Here is a 10,414-nt window from a genome sequence, read left to right as displayed (position 1 = left end):
TTACTGAATAATACAGTTCACAAATAAATCCAGTTTTTCTGCTGCAAGGTCTGAATTAAAAAGATTACAACCCTCTATCATTCTAGTTTTAAAAGAAACCACTACTTATGTAGCTTAAAAAAAAAAAAAAAAAGGAAACAATGATTCTCTGTCCTCTCAGAAATGCAAGCAAAATTGTAGAATTAAGACGTTTACATGGATTTTGTTGTTTCTAACAGCCTTAAATTGCCTCATTTAGGAAGGTTAAAAAATAAAATGCCCATGTTTCTTGGATTTCCAGGAACTGAGTCTGGCAGCCGGTTCACTGTTGTCTTCTAGAATTTGAAGCAAGAAAAATTACAACCAAAGTGGTGTCAATTTGCTCTATTTATCTTGGGAATTAACTTCAAAGCTTAATTGTCAGAGACAGTGACCTCTATACTCATGAAAATCCCCAGGGAATTACAAAAGCGGACTACTTGAGTGGAATGTGAATGTCATTCTGAGAACAGGCCTGCACATCGCCTGAAGGAAAATGCTTAGCGCAAGAAGGATGGAGCTGACCCTACAAGCTTCTGTACTTCATTTCTCAATACTCAGATCAAGTTCCTAACCCACGGCTTCTGTCTGACCCATGTTTCTGCCACTGAGCTGGTTCCAGAATTGCCTGTGGATGTGCCCTGCTACAGAGAGACCGGTATCCTTGAAATCGGCTGAGCTCAGGTGTAACCACTGACCCCACTCCACTCCTGAAGACCTCTAAGGAGATAGTGCAGTGGCCAGGGGATGAACTGAAGTAGTTTGGCTTGTATAGGAAAGCCCCTAGGCAGTGTTTTGTCTGGAAACTTCCCCTTAATCCGGCAGAATTTGGAACAAATGTTTGGCTGAAACCATATACTATCAAATTAATAGAACAATTGTAGGATAGAGAACAATAAGTCAGAAAACAAAAATGCAAGCATACTGCTCATAAAGTCTACTTTATGGAAGTAAGTAGAATGCTGAAAAAGTACATATTGTGCTCTGTGGAATAACCACTCCTACCCCCACCCGGCCTGCTCCAGCCTGATCCCTCATGCACATACTTAACTTAAAACAAAAGGAAGAGGAGAAGAAAATCATTTGAGCAAATAATGTCCAAGCCTCTGCTGTGGTCAGTGGTAAACCCAGATACCTAGCAGATAACATCATGGTTGTAATGAGATAACAGTGAACAGCCAGGAGAGGCACTGGCTTTTGGTAACAGCCATTTTTGTTAAGTACAAAATACTTTGCTGACTGGCCCCGCCCTAAATCATTGCCTTGTAAGAAAGGAGCCCTGTCAGAACAAAAACAATCATGCTGAACTAGATGACTCTCTGGAATACACAACAATCTCCTTTCCTGGATATGTCAGTGCAACTTAAAAGCTGGTTAAGTATACTTTCTTTTCCTCTAAAAGACAGAACTTAATTGATTTCGCCTTGACTAATGAATGGTCCCTCTCACTCCAGAAATGTTGTTCCTTTTAACCAAAGCACAATTTTGGGAGGGACTTTAATGAAATGATGAGGTAAGTGGAGACTTGCAGTTAGCAAACCAGATAATCCAAATAAATTCTGGTAGTCAGATATCGAAGCCAGATCAACCAAATGCCTGGATCTCCAACTGATCTAAACACGCCTCCAGGATAGTTCACTCCTGATGGTAACAATAATTAACAGTGGAAAATGGAAGAGATAATTTGGGAATCATGCAGAGTTTACCACCTCAGATTGGGAGCAAGTGAGAAGCCAATGAAAGGGAAAAAATAAGAGAAAATACTATCAGTAGGAAAACAGATTTTATGATTTGGCATCTGAGAAAAACAAGATAGTTGGGAGTAGTGCTTGCTGTTTTCTAAGATTTATCTATTCTTAGTTATTCCTAAGCAACATTTTGGATCAATAGTTCTCAAACAGCCAATTTAAGGACCCATGAAGGCTAGTCATTGGAGGAGGTCTTTAAATATCAATAGCTAGATTTCCAGATCTAGCTCTAGAGCAAGTCAAGTATATGACCAGGGAAACAATACTCCCCAGGTTTAGTAGATAAACACTGGACTTTCAAAAACATTTGGATAGGAAGAGATAAGCAATAGGAAGCCATTGTAGGTGTTTAATGAATCAGAGGAAAGTGATTTAAAAGGGCTTTAAGGAAATTATCTGGCAGTAGAGGCACAGTGGCCTGGAGTAGTTCTTTCAAATTTAGTCTATAGGCAAATCACCAAGGGAACTATCTTGTTAAAATTCAGATTCTTATTCAGGAGGTCTGCTGCAATTCTAACCAGCCCCCAGGTGAGGCCAATGCACCTGGTCCTCCAGCTATACTTCGAAAAGTTAGGCCCTGGGAGGACAGCTGGGGTTGAATGGAATTCTGGTACTCAGAGGCTATTGATATGGCTGAATACTCTGCTGGAATCAAGTCACCACTTTTTCCCAGAGCCAAATTACAGCTTCCATCTAGGCTGTTACCTGGTCATAAGAGAAAGAGCCTTTTGCTTGAAATCAGGAGCTCCAGGTCTGTGCTGTGGAAAAGACAGCTAGTTTGAGAAAAATTACTTTCCTCCTGAGCCTCTGTGGCCACATAGGTAAAATGAGAGACCTGGGTTATATCGTCTTTAAACTACATTCCATGATCCTAAATCCTCTAACTCCAACACATAGAATAGGGTCAGACCAAGTTAGGTGGGCTTTTCTAACTCTGCAGGTTATCAGGTATTGTATTGTAAAGAGTCAGCATGAGTATTTTACATCCTTTGGTATGTTTGTTGTAAAATATCCGTGTCCCTCCTATATATCAGTTGTGTACATTACTATTTAGACATGAAATAACACCCTAAAAAAAGGGAAATACATTTGTATGTGGGGAGTTGATAAAAGAAAATACTATTGTATACAGACTGAAAAACATTATACTTTATTTTTAAAATATTGTAAGCACTGGCATAAACAAGGCATAGCTTACAGATGTGTGTAAATCTGCACAAATTGTGCACATTTACTATTTGGAGGGGAAAATGGATTTTAAAAATTGTTTGGACTATATGTTCTTTTTCGTTTTAGCAGAGTGGGAGTCAAAAGAATTGAATTACAGGGCAGAATATAAAATATCTCCTTTAAGGAAATAAATGTGTAATAGGAACTATCTAGCCAGTTCTCTTAGGCATGGGAAGCCCCTGGGGCTCATGTAAATTGTGTATAAGTATGTCTTCAGTGTCACTCCAGATGGTTTTGGAAGGAAAGAATCCCTCTCCCCATATATTGGCATCAACACCCTGCATATAACCTCCATACTCGAACTTGCACCAAGCCAAGCAGCATCCTGAAGAGTAACTCTAGGTGAGACTGGGGAGCCCTAAGCCCTTGCTGCCACCTTCCCTCCATACCTGTAAGATTATGTTACTAAATATACTTCTAGGCTTGGAAGAGAAAATAGAGCCTGTAAGTATTAACACAGGACAAGGCTCAGAAGCAAAGTTAACCCACCAGGTAGAGAGGTCAGGCCAGGACAGTTTTAAATGGTAATTAATTCTCTCCACACTTACTTTAGAGATTGTCCTTGAGCTCTGGCTAAGCAGGGCCTTCCCTGCTGTGTGTGGGGTCTGCTTGCAGTTTTGACTCTGCCCCTCTGGGGAACCTGAGCTGCACATTTTTTTCTGCAGCCTCTGACTATGAGGTTATATTAATAAAAAGGCCATTCCTGCCTTTAGCAGTTGCCGACCAAGTCTGCTTTACATGGCAACAGGGCCAGGAAGAATCCAGGGCTTCAATACAGGTACTTTTCCACTAGTGTGTACTGTTTTGTCTCATTTCCTATTCCATCTTCCAAGGAAAAAATGAAGTGCTGCTGCAGAATACCCAGTCACCAGGCCCACCTGACACCTAGTACATATCTGACAAAGGAAATGCTGCCATGTGGTACAAGTGGCCTTCCCCAAGAATCCCCAGCCAGGTTCCTGAAACCTCTTTTTTCCAAGTCTGACCCACCTTCTCTGTTCACACCTACACACTCTAAGAAGAAAGCTGCATATCAGCAGCCACAACTAAGAGTGAACAAAAAGGGGCAAGTAGTGGCAATATGCTCAGGGGTTCCAAAGTAGAATCCTGCCAATGCATATAGTGCTTAAAACCATAAAAGCAGCAAAGGTGTCAGTGAAAACTATCTAGAACCAATGACAGTGATTATGGTGCCAACACATATAAGATGACATATATAGGCTGGGCATAGTGGCTCATGCCTGTAATCCCAGCACTTTGGGAGGCCAAGGTGGATGGATCACCTGAGGTCAGGAGTTCAAGACCAGCCTGGCCAACATAGTGAAACCCTATCTCTACTAAAAATACAAAAATCAACCAGGTGTGGTGGCATACTCCTGTAATCCCAGCTACCCAGGAGGCTGAGGCAGGAGAATAAGCTTGAACCCAGGAGGTGGAGGTTGCAATGAGCTGAGATCATGCCACTGCACTCCAGCCTAGGCAACAGAGCGAGACTCTGTCTCAAAAAAAAAAAAAAAAAAAAAAAAAAATAGATGACATATATAAAGAACAAAGCACAAGGTCTAGACATCCTATGGCTGAAACTGTTGGTTGTCTCCCTATATCCATTCTCCTTTTCTTTAGTAATAGAAGTCTGAATTTAAGCTGGGCGCATGGCTACCCAGAGTAAAGACTACATTTCCCAGCCTCCCTTGCAGCTAGATATGCCTGGTGACTAGCTTCTGGTTTCTGTGGAGTCTCCTTAGAGACGTGGGGCTTGCCCTCCTTCATGCCTTCCTTCTTGCTATGGGTCAGAATGCAGCTATCTTGGACCATAAAGTAAGAATCATGGCTTGAAGTTGGTGAAACCACATGACAGAAGGAGCCCAAGTACCTGATAATGAAGAAGCTATCCACCATATTGGCACTGACTTGTCTATATTTATGTGGGAGAAGTCAACCTCTCTGTTGTTTAAACCCATGTTGGTTTGGATTTTCTGATACACACAGCTCAACTGTATTCTAATACTATCTCCTTCCTCAAGGCCTCATACATCAGTAGTATCCCCAAATTAATTGCATAATTATTTCATTAGAGAATAGCATCCAAAATAATAACTTAGAAGCCTAAAACAACCTATTCATTATAGAGTCACTCCATGTATCCTCTAATTGCAACTAAAACAAGATTATAATAAAATATAATGCACAGTACTGTATTCCTACTTTTCAGTAAAAAATGAAAATGTAGACATTTTCTCTTGATAAAAGTCTTACTGTCAAAGCAGATAACTTTTTCTCTAACATTTGTTGCAACAGCTTAATTTGTATACTCTTGATAACCAGATAATAGGTATTGAGTCAAATTTCTTCCCCTTGGTTTCTTCTCCAACTTCTTACATGGATAGTAGGAATAATTTTGTGCACGTAAGGTCAGTTCATGTTAATGGGTAAGAAAAAGTCATAACTACTAAGAGCATTAATATGGATCCATGTTATTTACTTATTGATTTATTTTTATTTTTTATTTTTATTTATTTATTTATTTATTTTTTGAGGTAGAGTCTCACTCTGTCTCCCAGGCTGGAGTGCAGTGGTGTGATCTCGGCTCACTGCAAGCTCCACCTCCTGGGTTCACACCATTCTCCCACCTCAGCTTCCCGAGTAGCTGGGACTAAAGGTGCCCGCCACCACGCCCAGCTAATTTTGTTTTTGTATTTTTAGTAAAGACAGGGTTTCACCGTGTTAGCCAGGATGGTCTCAATCTCCTGACCTTGTGATCCACCCATCTTGGCCTCCCAAAGTGCTGGGATTACAGGTGTGAGCCACTACACCCGGCCTGCATCCATGTTATTTAACCCTCAGAATATCCTTAATTTGCAGATTCAGACACTGAGGGTTCAACAAGCAACATGACTTGCCCAACATAATAGAGCTATTAACTAGGGATCTTGGATCCAGGTTTTCTGATGCATACGATACCATAATTGCCTATTTACTTGTACATCTTCCCAGTAGACCATAGCTCCAAACTCATTATTGCATTCCCAGTACCTACCACAAGGCCGTCCATACCAAACATACTCAATAAATGCATATTAAATGAATTACCAACTCTAAAATATCACCCTGCTATTGCTCCCTTGCTCTGCAAGGGTTCTACAAACCAAATGCCCTTAATATATTTCAGGTCACTCCCAGGCCATATGGCTTGTCAAGAGAATGTGGTCAAGGATGAGACAGAGGGGGAGCAGGACTAGTGAACACACCCATATGACACACTTGTTCTCCACACTCTCCTGGGCCTGGGTGGGCCCACCACATAGGGCATTTGGATGTGTGCCTCATGGCCTGGGAGACAACTTGCACTTTGTGTACTTTTCCAGAAAAAGAAAAAGACAACCGTGGTCTAACACGTTAGAAACGCTGCTGCCTGGTGTTCTGACATCATAGTATCCACCCAGTTTGATTCCTGGAGGCAAGCCCACTTGCAAAGCATGGGCCAGGGAGGGTATAGGGGAAAGGACATGGGAAGAGGGGTTTGGTGACTGAAAAGTGAAGTATGCGGCTAAGACACGCAGTGTGAGCAGACACTGTGAAGAGTGGAGGGGGGCTTCTCATACTGGTATGTCTCCAGATCCATTGAAGTTGTCTGTGTTTTGGGCTCAGAGGCAAAGATAACAGAGCTCATCACTTCTTGTAAGACCAGGATTCTTTGAAACTTTGATCTGAGCTGGTCCTTCTCCAAATTCTCCCAAAAAACTATGAGGATGGGGCCAATCTAGCCGTCTGCCACTTCCCTTACTCCTCCTCCAGCAAGGGTGCCAGAAAAAGAATGATTTGTTTTTTCTCTGTGGCTCCTTACAGTCAGGAAGTGAGAATCAGTTTGAGTGAGCTATGGTCACCAATCACAGGGAATCTACAGTGAAATTATCACCTGGCATGAAGTGAAATAACATCATTATAAAATGTTGTCTTCCAGTTGGAAAGCCAGAAGTTAAGTCTGTGCTGTCATTCACTTTCTAATAAATGGGCTGACTTAAACATTTATTTTCTCTTCTTGACTTATAAAAATGACTAAAAATGTAATAGAGAATTCAATAAATGTTTTAAAGATTGCCATTAAGTACAAATACTTCAAAATTTAACGAAACCTAGGGGATCCAACCTTAAAATTCCACCTTCCTTGTCCTCACTTCCACCCCCAAGTCAGGATGAAAGTTCAAGGCTTCAAACAATAACACAATTGCCTCATACCTGGTACATAGTAGACACTCAAGAAAATTGTTGAAAAGGAATTATATGTGCCTTATGAGTTGGTACTTCACATGATTTTTAGAGTTGGCTTGACTTGGATTAGATTCAAGAATACTATATTAACCCTCCAGGGGAATATTCACAGGCAAACAGCTACAAGCATATACTACATTTTTCTTTGTTAAAACTTGTATCTGCATTCAAATATTGGCCTTGGCATTTCCTAAGGACTGGCTGCTTCGAATGTTACTATATCAAACCATCTGCACTGGGAAGCAAAATTCTGTTAAGAAATAGAATCACTGGTAGTAAAGAAATTACCACATTCCTGACCACTGTAATAGCTTATATTTTGAGAATCCCCATAAGAAAAGGTCATTTGGAAACAGCAACCCTTTGTCAAAGTGAAGATGATGAATACTTTTGTACAATTTATGACTATGGTCAGTACGAAAATTCATTTTTGTTTGTATGCATTTTCAGTGGCTTTCCTGCACTGACTCACTAAAATTAAAGCTTAAAAAAAACCCAACTTGAAAATAGATGACAAGAGGCTTCTAGTTAGATGAGATTTTGGGGAGACAAAGTGCCTTCTATTGTTCACTGTCCAAAACTAGAAAATCCTGGAGGGAAGCAAATGGTCCAGTGGAGGCAATTTTTTGACTGCCTAAGGATGGAAATTCAAGTGAAGGTCCTAGAGAGAAAGTGCAAAGTGAACAATCATAAGGGAAGTTGACTTGGCATAAGAAGACTAGAAAGTGCCAGTGTCATTCAAATTTTTAGTTGGGGGAGAAGGGAGACTATTTTGTACTCCCTAGAGAAAAGCAAAGGGACTTGATTCCATCTTAAGGTGACAAATCAGGACTCCAATGCTGGATGCACTTGAAGGTGGATAGCTAGGCAGACTGGGGCAGCAGGAAGTAGGGTGGGAGCCAGTGTGCACCAAGTGGGTGAGGGGAACATGTGAGTCAGTTCCAGTTGTCCTCAGACCCTCCTGTCCAGCCTCAGGGTAATCCAGGGGCACAGAGACTCTGAACCCTGGCCCACCCATGGTCCCTCGGATCGTGACACTCTCTTACCCCTAGTGCCACTCTGACCTATTACAGGGAGGGTTGGCAAGGTGTGGGTCAAGTGTGTCAAGATTTGTGTGGAAGTGTGTGCAGTAGACACACAGAAAGGTCCCTAAAATGTGATGAAAATAAGAGAATGACATCGGCACGGACAAGGAAGGCAGGCAAGTGTTACAAATGGTTAGAAACTGTAAAATGAGGTGCGACATTTCCTGAAACCAGTCAGATCTAGTCTTAGATAATACTAATAACAACAACTGGCCGTGAAAGAAGGCACCTGCACTTTCTCTCCATTGCTCTCCCCACCATCTTATGCTGACTCCTTGCGGGTAGGCGTAGAGCCTTGTTCCCCTAGGTATCCTCAGCACGTTTCCAAGTATTTGAAGGTGCCCTTGGAAAGTCTTATGAATGAGAAATAAATGAGCGAGTGAATGAATGAATAAGCTGCCTAAAGCAGATGCGTTTATGCGTGCATTCTCTAGAGTGAAGGAAGAAAGAAGAGGTAGGAACGGAGCAGGAGAGAGAGCACGCGTGAGAAAGATGAATCGCGCCCGCCCGCAATGGTCCCCAATGTCAATTTGATCTAGGTTAGTGGTTCTCAAACTTTGTCATGCATCAGAATCACCTGGAGGGCTTGCTCAAAACACAGATTGCCAGGCCCCACTCCCAGTTTCTGACTTAGTAGGTGAGGCCAGAGAGTTTGCATTTCTAACAAGTTCCAGATGATGCGAATGCTGTTGGACCACACTTTAAGAACCGCTGCTCTAGAGGGTAACTCGGACCTATCCCAGCGTCCTGGGGAAACGAAATCTGCAGCGGGAAATGGAACGTCCAAGGCAATCTTCAGCTGACCTTTTAAAAACAAGTCCGGAGACGGGAGGGTAGAGCTGCTCAGCTCCAGCCAACTCACTGCCGCGTAGGAACGGAGGTCATCGGAAATCAAGATTTCCGTTTGAATTTTCCCAACGTTTAAGCTTTGGCAAGTGTGTTGAAAAACACACACAACATGAAAGCCTAACAAAAATATAGGTTTGCTGACCGTGCCCTAGTCTTTTCCCAGGATGTTCTTTTCTGTCATCCATCGTCTACCCAGATTGAGCACAACAGCCGGGCCAGTCCCGCCCTCGGCGGTTGGGGCCTTCCCAGAGAGGTCCCGTGCGGAGAGCCCCCTGCCCCCCCCCGGATGAGTCTGGGGCCTGTCCTTCACTGCTATATGCCTTCCTTGTCACGGACACTGAGGCGCTCAGTTCGAAAAGCACCATGAATTAGAAGCAGCCCTGGACGCAGGATCATGGGCGTTGGCCGGCTCTCTCCGACTAGGCAAACTGCAGCAGATCCCCTTCCCTGGAGTCACCGGAAGACGAAAACACACTCTCTGCCCGCGCGCCCCGGGAGCCCGCTCCTACCCACCTCGGCGTGCGGCGCGGGCCTGGAGACCGCGGAGCCCGAGCGGTATCCAGCGCCCCTCCGCTCGCTCCTGCCCCGGGACCATCCTCACGCTCCAGGGTCGCGGAGGCATCTCGCGACTAGCGAGGGGCTGACGGTGGCCTGGGTGGCCTTGCGCCGGCTCTGGGATCCACCGCTGCGGCAGCCGAGAGCCTCACCTGGGAGATCCAAACCCGGGCTGGAACTGGGCTCAAGGAAATTTCTGTCCCCAGGCTAGACCACCCGGGCCACGGCCACGCAACTTGCCCTGCGACCCCGTGCTCGGCGTTCCCACAGAGCTCCCCTTCCCTGTAACTCAGTGCCTCGCAGGCTGGTGGCCGGAAGAGTGCCTGAGGCTGCCTGGCCTGGCCCGACTCGGGGTGGCGGGGTTCCTGGAGTGAGGAGCGACCCTCAGCTCCTGCAGACGCGGGAACGCCCCCGCGCGATCCGTGGGAGTGGGGCAGCCTGTCTGCACGCGGTCCCCTGGGAAACCCCTCTGCATCTCCCGCCGGGACAAGGTCCCCGGCCTTGGAATCTGGGGCACTGGACCGCCTGCGAACTCCCTGCGCTGGTGTCAGAACTGGTGTCTTTCCTCTCCTCTGGGGAAGTCAGGGCAGCCCGGAGTGGCGTCGTGGGTCCGAAAAATCCGTCTCAGAAACCCACCAGGAGAAAAGTCTCTGGGGGTGG

This window comes from Macaca thibetana, chromosome 8 (assembly GCF_024542745.1).
Source record: "Macaca thibetana thibetana isolate TM-01 chromosome 8, ASM2454274v1, whole genome shotgun sequence".
Taxonomy (NCBI): Eukaryota; Metazoa; Chordata; class Mammalia; order Primates; family Cercopithecidae; genus Macaca; species Macaca thibetana.
The sequence above is the reverse complement of the archived record's forward strand: the minus strand, read 5'-3'. Positions refer to the sequence as shown.